Here is an 11,708-nt window from a genome sequence, read left to right as displayed (position 1 = left end):
GGATGATTGCTTGTGCCTGGGGATAGTGGTAAGGGAAAAGACAAAGACCAAATCTTGGATTAGATTTGGTGTTGAAAAAGAGTGGCCAGTTCCCTTTACAAGACAATGTGCTTGGCTGGCTGGAGGGGAGTCTTGGGTGGGGTGCCTTTGTCTCTCTGTACTTGCCAGGTGTGCTGACAAACTCCTCTTTTGTTTGCAAGCAAGTCGATTGGGGGAAGCCTAACTCCAAGTCCTGCTTCAGAGCCAGAAGTGGGTTTTAGTTTCTCTCCCATTATGCTTTGCAAGGCTTGACCTGGCTTTTCTCTCTCTGGTGCCAGGGTCTGCTCAGGAGTGTCAGGAAGGGTTGACACGGGTGTGCCAGCCTTTGATGGAGGGGCGACAGCCCACATAACAAAGTGTGCTGCTCTCAAAGAATTTGGCATCCAATCCATTATCCTTTTACAAAGAGCAGTGCTTGTTAATAATAGTAATTGTGGTAATTCCTTTAAGAATATCTATACTGCATTTTTAATGACTGTCAAGGGCCATTCTGTAACATCTAATACAACCTTGTTGGTCTTAAATGTGCCACTGAACACTAAATTCGTTCTGCTGCTTCAAACCAACAGGGCTACCCCCTTGAATCTGTCTAATACTAAAATTAATGGCTCTTTTTGCAACCCACTTGCCCCCAACAAACTTTAGCCCTTTGTGTTCTGCTTATAAATGCTTCTTGGGAGAATGCTTGACACAAGTAGTGTTCGCATAAGGTAAAGGTAAAGGTATCCCCTGTGCAAGCACCGAGTCATGTCTGACCCTTGGGGTGACGCCCTCCAGCGTTTTCATGGCAGACTCAATACGGGGTGGTTTGCCAGTGCCTTCCCCAGTCATTACCAGCGTTCACATAACCGAGCCACAAAAGTGCTTCCTGCTGATGCTAAATTACAGAGAAGGAAAGATGAGACATGCTTAGGTCACATTTTTTTAATGTTTCAAAATGGTGCGTCTTTTGGAAAGTCAGCCACTCTGCATTACGGAGTGTGTCTTTCCAGAGTATATATGAGGGGAGAAGAATTGCAAACAAATGATCTACTTTGTTTAATTAGCACAGGAATGGAGTGTGCGTGTTTGGTGACTGTTAAAAGTCCATCTGGCCAAAGACGAACAAAGACCAGAATGCACAGAAGTCCTCAAAATCTGGCTTGGTGGAACATACTAACTGCTGCTTTGGAGAGGGCAAGGTTTTCAAGAAGAAAATAATGCTTCCTTGGAAGCTCCCAATCTAGTATTGCAATGGAGTTGTATTTCTGGTTGTAACAGGGAGTGAAGGGAAGAGAGACTAAGCCATGGAGGGCGTTTTTTGGCTGATCTCACTATCGCTACTGGAAAGGACTGAGTGCAGGGTATGTGCTATACTTGTCCTGAATTTTCTGTAACCATTTTTGACAGACCAAGGGGATTCTTTTATATCTATCATGCTGTCAATGTGTTTTACAGACTCAATGACAGGTCCAGGCCCTGAAGAAGCTACAATCTAAAGAAGGGGAACAAGGTTTTTTTCTAAAGGCTTCACAGAAAAGCTGCTGAAGGGACTCAGAAAAGTGATATAACGATGTAATTGTTAGAGGAAACCACTTCAAGGGGTAAGGGAAGCAAGGGAGAAAGAACAGCACCATATCAAGGCATAGATATTCTAGGACATCTAAAGGGATGGCACAAAGGCCACGGGCAGCAATGAAATGGGGCATGACAGCAGACACGTTTTCCAAATCTGTGATCGGCTTTGAAGAAGAGGAGGAGGAGGAGGAGGAGTTGTGTGACCTCTAGAAGTGGACAGAAAGGCAGTGTCAGGATTTAAGGAGACATCAGAACCAGTGACTGACAGGTGGAGAGAGGATAGGGGGATGAAGGAGGGCGACAGAAGAATGAAGGAGAATGAAATCTAGGCTATGAAGTGAGTCAAGCAGGAGATGCTGACCAACTGTATCCCCAAAAATGGGAAGATGAAGACTGAGAAGAGACCTTCTGGGATGTGAGGTCAACAGTAATTTAGATGAGGGCACTTTCAGAGAGATGGTACATGTACAGGTTTATCCTCCTAAGTGGTTAAATTTCACCATAATATACCACTCTTTGAACTACCTTAAAAAAAACCATTCAGGTATACCATATAAAGAAGTATATATAAACCTCTAAGGAAGACTGTGATGGCCACTGACTCTTTCTGCACTCATGGCTTCATATTGTCACTGAATTGGAGTTGGTATAGCTTTAATACAGATCCTGTGACTGACTGCACACCACACATTTTATTTTTCTCTTTGGAATCTTGGAAAATGGGTTCAGCTCCTGCCACTCTCAGGTCAGCCAGCTCATGGTGGTTTACAATAAAAACATAATAATAATAATAAGAAGAGTTGGTTTTTATATGCCACTTTTCTCTACCCGAAGGAGGCTCAAAGCGGCTTACAGTCGCCTTCCCATTCCTCTCCCCACAACAGACACCCTGTGGGGTGGGTGAGGTTTTAACAATAAAAACACAATATCCCCACACCACCGGCTAGACTATATCATCCTGCTGACATAATTATACAATGGATGCAAAGGATGGCCGTGACAAATTTATCCTCTGCTGACCCCTCAACACCTTGAGTCTTCTGTTCACAGTTGGGATGATTAAGTGGGTATCACCAGGCAAACTTAGCTCGGGGGGGGGTACCAAGTCCCCAAGGGTTCCCTTGTGCAGCCCATTCAAAAGACCAATGCCAAAGCAGGGCATGAGAGAGAGAGAGAGAGTTTAGACAGGTTGCTCTCTCCAGCTTAATGAGAGAGGCTGCAGGAGCATGGGAAGCATCTGCAAGCCCTGCCGGAGCTTGAGCCCTGGATCTCTGCTTGGATTGCACTTTTTGCAAGGATGGAGGAGCTGGCAGGAATAGGGGGGGGGCAAGGCCGGGTGCAGGAGACTAACCTTCCCGGGGCAGGTTGTGCACAAAGGAGGGGGACAGGTGAACCACTGTCTCTCTGACCCACCTCTCACTCCTGAGAATGGGCAACCTGGCTCTGGCATCGCAAGCTCTCTGGCATTGGCTCTTTAAATGAGCTGAAAGTGGGAGCTGGGATTAGCAATATTTAGAGGAAGGGAGGTAGAAGAAAGCTCCCTCTTGTAGCCCATTCTTGAAATCAAAACTTGTTTGTCATTGAAAGAATATAGGAGTAAGACAATGCCCTAAAAATGCTTTTGATGTCGCTGAAACCTAGGGAAACCTACTCCCCTCCTTCATTCATAAAGCCAACAAGAGCAGTTAGTCTAAACTCTGTCTCTCTCTGTCTCTCTCTCAGTCATACACACACATATGCAGAGCTGGCATTGCCCCCCTTTAAATAGGCAGTGTTCTCCCCTTCAGCCTCTTTCCCACCTTCAGCCTGTTTGTCAGAGCATGAAGACTTGAACACCTTTTCACAGCCCAGTTCAGCACTGCTGATTTGGCTTCTGCATAACTGAAGGCTAATTCGTGTGTTCTTGAAAGCCAGATGCTGAGTTTTAGCCGTTTGAGCACTCAGGTACAGAATCACACAATGCAGCTTGAGGTAGGCTGGACCCAAGGGAGCCCCCGCCAGCTGCGCTCCACGCGACTGCCGGGGGCTCCCTTGCCTAGCGCCCGCTGTATATATTTTACAGCGGGCTTGATTACTAGTTACTGAATATTCCCAAATCCACCCAACTTTCCTCATAGGGCTTGGTCCCCAGACCCTCACTCTCCTCTGCCTCCTCTCAATTCTGTCCACACTTCTTGAAGTGAGGCCTCCAGAACAGTGGTCTGACATCTTGAGACTGCATTGACCTTCTTTATCACCACCTCACACTGATGCTCATATTTAGCTTAGAGTCCACAAGTACCCCAAGATCTCATTCACATACACTGCTACAACTCTGGATGCTTACAAAGATGTGGTGGAATCATTCCCATGACTGGAATGAACAACTCATATCCATCCACTACTGTATTCCAGTCACAGGAATTATCCCACCACATCTTTGTAATGCCTACTAAATCATCTCTCTCTCTCTCTGTGTATGAGATGCTCAAGTTCTTCCTTTTTATCGCTCATGCTTCAGGCACTGATATATAGGCATCTGAAGCCCCTTACCCTCATGCTTCAGGCACTGATATATAGGCATCTGAAGCCCCTTACCCTTGGTTCCCTTTGACCATAGCTATTTGTTCTTCCACATCTATTAATTAGCAGCATATAATGCTACCATGGTCCACAAAGTATTTGAAAATGCAACACACAAGTGATTCCTTTTCCCATGTCCCACTTGATAAAGTCCTGCGCTTTCCAAATGCCAATGGAGAGGGCAGTCAACGTGATTTTGGCAGCAACTGTCTCGCTTGGAAATATTCCTCCATCAAAGGCAATACGAAGTGGCATTCCAGGAGTACTAGTATATTATACCATGGAAGTATCCATCAGAAATGAAGGTAGATGGTCAGATCCAGCAACCTGTCAGCAGAAGGTACTGAAAGGTGTGGATCTTCTCTGCATTCTGCTGTTTTAGCATGGGAAAGTTTATTCCTGGGATTGTGGGATCTTTTTGGAATAATAGCTATGTCATTTGGGAGGTTGCAGGAGAAAAGAGGGTGAAATGGCCTTTCTGCTACTTCTGTCAGTGCAACCCATGTCACCACACATGCTTTTCTCTTTCTCATTTTTTCCATATATCCATATAATAGCTGGACACTGACAGATGATAGTTATTCACTGAAGTTTAGGGTGGAATGGGGATTAGAACTGTGTTTCCCCTAGTTCTTGTTTGACATATTGACTACTATACCACACTGGCCTCTTGTGGCGCAGAGTGGTAAGGCAGCTGTCTGAAAGCTTTGCCCATGAGGCTGGGAGTTCAATCCCAGCAGCCGGCTCAAGGTTGACTCAGCCTTCCATCCTCCCGAGGTCGGTAAAATGAGTACCCAGCTTGCTGGGGGGTAAACGGTAATGACTGGGGAAGGCACTGGCAAACCACCCCGTATTGAGTCTGCCATGAAAACGCTAGAGGGCGTCACCCCAAGGGTCAGACATGACTCGGTGCTTGCACAGGGGATACCTTTACCTTTACCTTACCACACTGGCAGTCCTACTCGTGAAGTGGTTACCTGTCTTGAATGACAGTTTGGTCTTAAACCGTTAATTAAGTAATTACCCTCCTATTCTTGTGCAAAAGCTAAATTAAATCCGATTGTCCCAGCCCACAGGCCATCTAAAGTTAGTCATGAATAAATCAGTCAACAAGCAAGTTAGTCGTGACCATTGCTTTCTGTGGGATGTCGTCATAGCAGGCTTTCCCTGTGCTGGAGCCATTGAAATCAGTAGGAATATACCTTCTGAGGTGGGTTGGATCATGCCGTTAGCAACTAGTCGAAGTGTCTTTAAAGCCGTGAATGTTTGTTCTTCAGTGTGCAAAGGTCTGCAGATCCCTTGTGACAATGTGGGTGCCTAGCAGCTTGCAGCGTACCCAGGGAATGTCTCTACCTTTTGCTGCTCAGAAAAGAAATCCCATTTACAAGTTGCAGCCAGATTAAATCCGTCTCAGCCCATTACTTTAAATAATCAATACCCATAAGTACCAGGCTGCCTTCTCTCACTCCATCACGAAAGCTGGGATGCTAAAGGAGACGTGTAATTATAGACATTTTCAAGGTTCATTTTTAGGAAAATTAAACATCTAACATTATGACACTTGACAGGCTAGGTTTTTTTTTTTTCCAATAGCACCAGCACATCCTACACAAATGGGAACTGAGCCGGATACCAGAGGCAGACAAAAAGGCAGTTTCTTCATTTTTTAAAAGCATTTACCTTCCCTTTACCAATATACCTACAGTGTACACTCTACTGAAGACATTAATTTTATCAGATCATGATTGTATCCAGAGAGCCTGATGAGACATGGCACTTCTACCTGGGGAATATTTACTGTAGGTTTTTGTCCGCCCTGCCAACATCACTTTCTCTGTTTGTGCCAGGGAGTCACCAAAATTAACAGTGAAGAATAGCTGGTCCAAAATGCTCTGAGGTATGGTCAGCAAGAAATCAGATAATCTCACCATTGAAACAATCTTGTTATGAGGACATTTTAGAGAGAATTTTTTAAACGACAGAGGTTAAAAATGCATTTTCTCACTGCAAAACATTTTGCAGCTCTATGTGGGTGCCCGGCCTTTATCTTGTTTCACTCATAATGACCGTCTATCAAAGTCCAATTTAGTAGTAAGAAAAAGATCAGAAAGGAAATAAGACATGCTAAATTATTGTTCTCTGTTTTCTTTTTAAGCCAGTGCAGTGTAGTGCTTTGACTGGAGAGAACCTACTTCAGTTTCCTCTATCATCATGAAACTCATCTCAGGTCAGCCTAATTTCATACATTTGTTGGAAAAGTGGAAGAACTAGATAATATGGTGAGAAACATATATTATGCATTTATTCATATTCTGGTGGTTTCTTGAGGTGATCCAGTGTGCTTAGCATGTTAAAAAAGGATTGGGAAGATCGAGGTACAAATCTTGCATTGAATCAAGCTTCCTTTCTTTGCATAGCCTATCTTATAGAGTTGTGGCATGAGTAAAGCAGAAGCGGACAGAGTAATTTATGGTACCCTGAGCTCCTTGGTGAAAGGATGGAGTAAAAGTAAAGTAGACCATTATAAGGATGCTCACACACCCAGATATGTGATAGCACTTTTTCACTGGCACTCTAGGAGCATTTCACAGAGTGAGTTGATGCAATCACAGGATGAGACATTCAATGAACAGTGAAATGGGATTTGGGTCGTAGAACCAACAAGTAATCTAAAAAACAGAACTGAAATAAAGCTTAAGAGTTTACATGGCATATAAACAGATGCAAAATTGTATTGTAGGACCCAACTTTTGACAAATTATACATAGCAGGGTAGACCACAGTCCCCAAGGCTTCATCAGAGTAACTTTGCTACAAATTCCCTGTGTAAAAAAACATTCTTGAATAATTTGGTTTTGCATAAAGCCAGGAGAACTGCAGTCTTCCTGACCTCCTCGGGCAGATAATTCCATATGGTGAGGACCACAACAGAGAAAACATGTGTATGGACAATTGTTGAAAACTACCTGTTTCCACATCACTTTGATACAGCACCTCTACTAACTTGTTTATTTAAGAAAAATTTAGTCTGCTTTCTGCTATTTGAGACAGATTACAGTGATTTTTTTAAATACACCATATATACCAGTGGTCCCCAACCTACGGGCCATGGCCCAGTGCCAGTCCGTGGATCAATTGGTGCTGGGCCGCAACCCCCCCCCCTTGGCAGCCACCATTTTGTTTTTCGTTGAGCCTGCTGCCCGACCTTCTTCCTCCCGCCCATCACCGTGGATTGTGAACTCCAGTTCCACCCCCTGGGGCCTGACTCTGTCTAGACTGGGGTCTCTTCCCCCTCCCCACCTTTCCATTTTCCCTCTCCATCTCATGATCCCCCCTTCCTCCCCAATGACAGCTGCATCCCAGCCCTTCCCCACTTCGCCCCTGCATGGACCGCCAATGCCCCTTTCCTACAAGCCTCGCCTTCCCACCTTTCCATTTTCCCTCTCCATCTCATGCGATCCCTGCCCCAGCTGCCCTGCCTCCCAGCTCAAGCGCCACCCCATGACACGCTGCCGCCCGGACTCCGCTTTCTTTCTTTCTTTCTTTCTTTCTTTCTTTCTTTCTTTCTTTCTTTCTTTCTTTCTTTCTTTCTTTCTTTCTTTCTTTCTTTCTTTCTTTCTTTCTTTCTTTCTTTCTTTCTTTCTTTCTTTCTTCAGCGGGAAGGCAGCATGTGGAAGGGAGGCGAGCAAGGCTAGCTGAGGCTGCAGGCGATGGGAGGCTCCAGGCAAGGCTCTGAGGGAGGAGAGAGGCTGAGAGCCAGGTTGGTGAGTGATCCAGGTGGGGTTTGTTTCCACCAAGGATAACCAATGGCACAGATTTAACGCCAGAGGAGCAAGGAGAGCAGAAGGTTAATACTCTTTGCAGGAAGCCTTATCTCTCTTGCTCGCCTTTCTAAATATTATTTCTTCAAATGAAAATAGCTTTTCATCCTTGGCTGGAGGCAACTCCTGCTGCTGGGAATCCAGCAGCAGTCTGTATTGCTGCCAGTATACACTCCACTGCTCCCAGCAGGTAACCAAGACCAAGGGGGGAGGGGAAGAATGGGGGGGGGGCATACTTTGCAATGGCTACTGGGAGTGGGACGTGCCAACACCAGTGTGACCATTTCACATTTGTGTGCCCTTTCTAGCTCAGAAACCCTCATTCTCATTGAGCCAGATGCAGCTGTATGAAGGGGTGGGGATTGGTATTGGGGAGGGGGAAGACCTTGGGCTCGCCATGGCACTGATAAAATTGTTCTGACCGAGCAGTGATATCAGGGCTCTCTCAGCCTCACCCACCCCACAGGGTGTCTGTTGTGGGGAGAGGAATGTGAAGGCGACTGTAAGCCGCTTTGAGCCTCCTTCGGGTAGGGAAAAGCGGCATATAAGAACCAACTCTTCTTCTTCTTCTTCTTCTATTGTTAAAAGAGTCCAAGTCTGGCTAATTTGGTTTCCCATTTGCCCATGAAAATCCAATGAAAAATGATCAGGTACTTCTAACTGAGCACATTTCTGGATATTTTGCCTCAGCAGGACCTGAGCAAAAACAAAAACATAAAATTGTGCCTTTGCTTAAAAAAAATAATTTCTAAGCAGCATGGTGGAGTTTATAATTTTCCAGATACTTCAAATAGAAGACTTTCACAAATATCTTGTAGGTTGCCAAACCTTACAGGCAAGAAAACAAAATTTGAGTCCAGTGGCACCTTTAATTCTGGGTATAACCTCTGTGTTAAACAGCATGCAGAAGCTTATTCTCATGATTTAATTTTTTTAGTCCTAAAGGTTCCACTGGATTCAAACTTTTTTTTTTTGGTGTTTCAGGACAACACAGCTACCGTACTGAATCAATTTTCTTCAACCCAGCTGTAGAAATATTGAGGCAGCACAAGCAAACAAAATGAGTAAGAAACAGATGTCTTTGCAAGATTTCTTTGCAAAGGGTAAAAGGCCGAGTGAAGACACAGAAGAAGACACCAAAGAATAGTCCACTTCCAAGAAAAGGAAAGCTTTTAATAGACAATACCATGAGTCCTACTTGAAATATGGATTTATCCCGGTTGGTGATTCCCACATACCAAGCCCGCTCTGCATTATATATGGCGAACGGCTGGAGACCAAGCACCCTGGATTAAAAGACAAGCTCCTGGAGTATTTTGAAAGAAAAAAACAGGAACACGACGGACAGAAGAAATTACTGAGGGGCCACCACATCAGTAAATGTGAATGCACTGAGAGCGTCATTTTTGGTGGCCCACCGTATTGCTAAGGTGAAAAAGCCCTTCACTATTGGTGAGGAATTGATCTTGCCCTCCACTGTAGACATTTGCCGTGAACCTCTAGGAGAGGCTGTTGTTAAAAAGATCACACAGGTGCCTCTGTCAGCTAGCACCGTGACTCGCCTCATTGCAGAAATAGCCGAAGACATTGAGACACAATTGTTGGAGAGGATTAATAAATCACCGTGGTACGCCCTCCAGGTTGATGAATCTACAGATGTTGACAACAATGCAATACTACTTGCATATGTGCTATATCTTTTTCATGAGGATGTGCATGAGGATATGTTATGTGCACTATCCTTGACAACCAACTCCACCACTGCAGAACTGTTCAAGTCGCTGGATGGTTTTATATCAGAAAAACTGAAATTGTCCTCTTGTGTTGGCATCTGCACAGACAGAGCTGCTGCCATGAATGGACGGCTGTCTGGTTTAATGGCTCGGATTAAGGAAGTTGGACCTGAACACGAATCTACATATTGTATCATTCACAGGGAAATGCTGGCAAGCCGAAAAATGCCACCAGAATTGAACAGCGTGTTGAATGATATTGTTAAAGTCATTAACCACGTTAAAGCACAAGCCCTTAACTCACGCCTGTTTGAGCAACTTTGTGATGAGATAGATGCAGAGCACACACGCCTTCTCTTATACACAGAAATAAGATGGTTATCCCGAGGGAAATTGCTGGCCAGAGTGTCTGAATTACGAGAGCCTCTGCAAAGATTTCTCTCGGAAAAGAAGTCACCGCTGGCAGCACATTTCAGTGATGAAGAATGGGTTGCCAAACTGGCTTACCTGTGTGACATATTCAACCTGCTCAATGAACTCAATCTGTCACTTCAAGGGAAAATGACAACTGTCTTCAAGTTGGCAGATAAAGTTGCTGCATTTAAAGCCAAACTGGATTTGTGGGGACGGCACGTGCACAGAGGCATATTGGACATGTTTCCTACATTTGCGGGGATTTTGGGTGAGCCTGAGCCTGCGCCTTCATTCTCCCAGCTGGTGCACGATCACCTGTCTTTGCTTTTAAAGGAGTTTGAGCGCTACTTCCCAACCACAAAAGACCCACGAACTGGCAAGGAATGGATCCACGACCCATTTGTCAACAAACCAGGTGAATCTAGCCTGTACTGTACAGGAAGAAGATCAGCTGCTGGAGATTGCAAATGACGGTGGCCTTAAAAGTATGTTTGAGACAACAACTCTGCTGGTGTTCTGGATTAAAGTCATGGCAGAATACCCTGAGATCGCCACCACAGCACTGAAAACCCTGTTGCCATTTCTGACTTCATATCAGTGTGAAGCAGGGTTTTCTGCAGTGACAGCAACCAAAACAAAACAACAGAGCTGACTGGACATAAGCAACACACTTTGGGTGTCATTGTCTCCCATCACTCCCAGATGGGACTGTCTTGTTGGATAGAAACAAGTTCAGGGCTAACATTGATTTGTTGTTGTTGTGAGTTGAAATGTCATGAAAATTAAATGTTCTTTATATTCGTTTTTGTGGCATATCTATCTTATTTTGAAGGGATATTTAAACGTCACCATAGCGACCAGAGTCAGTGAATAGACTACCCCCCTCCCAACAGGCTTCAGTAAAATTGTCAAGCATTGACCGGTCCCTGGTAAAAAAAAAAAGGTTGGGGACCACTGATATATACCATACACAACAGAAATTAAACCTCATATTTGTAACATCACCCTGTTATGCTGGTGGGGGGGGGGACCCGATATAGCTGAATGGAGATCTCCAGACTGCAATCTAGTTCTAAGAGAAATGAATGATATAATATTCATCTGGTTGATGTTGACATTGTTGCACAATTTAATTTTAATTTAAATCTTATTTTGTTGTATATATTTAATTAATGCTATTATATTTGTATGTTGTACACTGTCCTAAACCCATCTGGGAAGGTGGTATATTAGATAGATAGATAGATAGATAGATAGATAGATAGATAGATAGATAGATAGATAGATAGATAGATAGATAATTAATGAATGAACAAACAGACAAACAAAAAAATGAAGATTCCCTATGACTGATCATGTGGCATTGTAATTTATCCATAAGAGGCATTGGGGCAATCTTATAGAGAATAGCTGTCTCCAGCATGCTGTGCTTGCAGCCTTCCAGGGGCATCTGGCTGGACTACCTTGATCAGAAAGATCTTGCAACGCAATTCTTACATTCTTAATAGGCAAAGCCATTGAAAAAATGAAGAACAGGAACAAAGCCTCCCATGATGATTCTCTTTCGAAATAATTTCGGGAT

The 11,708-nt window shown here is 44.2% G+C and overlaps 1 pseudogene; it reads left to right on the top strand.

The window, feature by feature from the left end:
- Positions 1 to 5,380: 5,380 nt before the first annotated feature.
- LOC143828877 (SCAN domain-containing protein 3 pseudogene) lies at positions 5,381 to 10,597 on the top strand (annotated as a pseudogene).
- The last annotated feature ends 1,111 nt before the right edge of the window (positions 10,598 to 11,708 follow it).

This window comes from Paroedura picta, chromosome 2, assembly GCF_049243985.1.
Source record: "Paroedura picta isolate Pp20150507F chromosome 2, Ppicta_v3.0, whole genome shotgun sequence".
NCBI classification, from domain to species: Eukaryota; Metazoa; Chordata; class Lepidosauria; order Squamata; family Gekkonidae; genus Paroedura; species Paroedura picta.
Note: the sequence above shows the minus strand (reverse complement) of the source record. Positions and strands in the feature narration are given on the sequence as shown.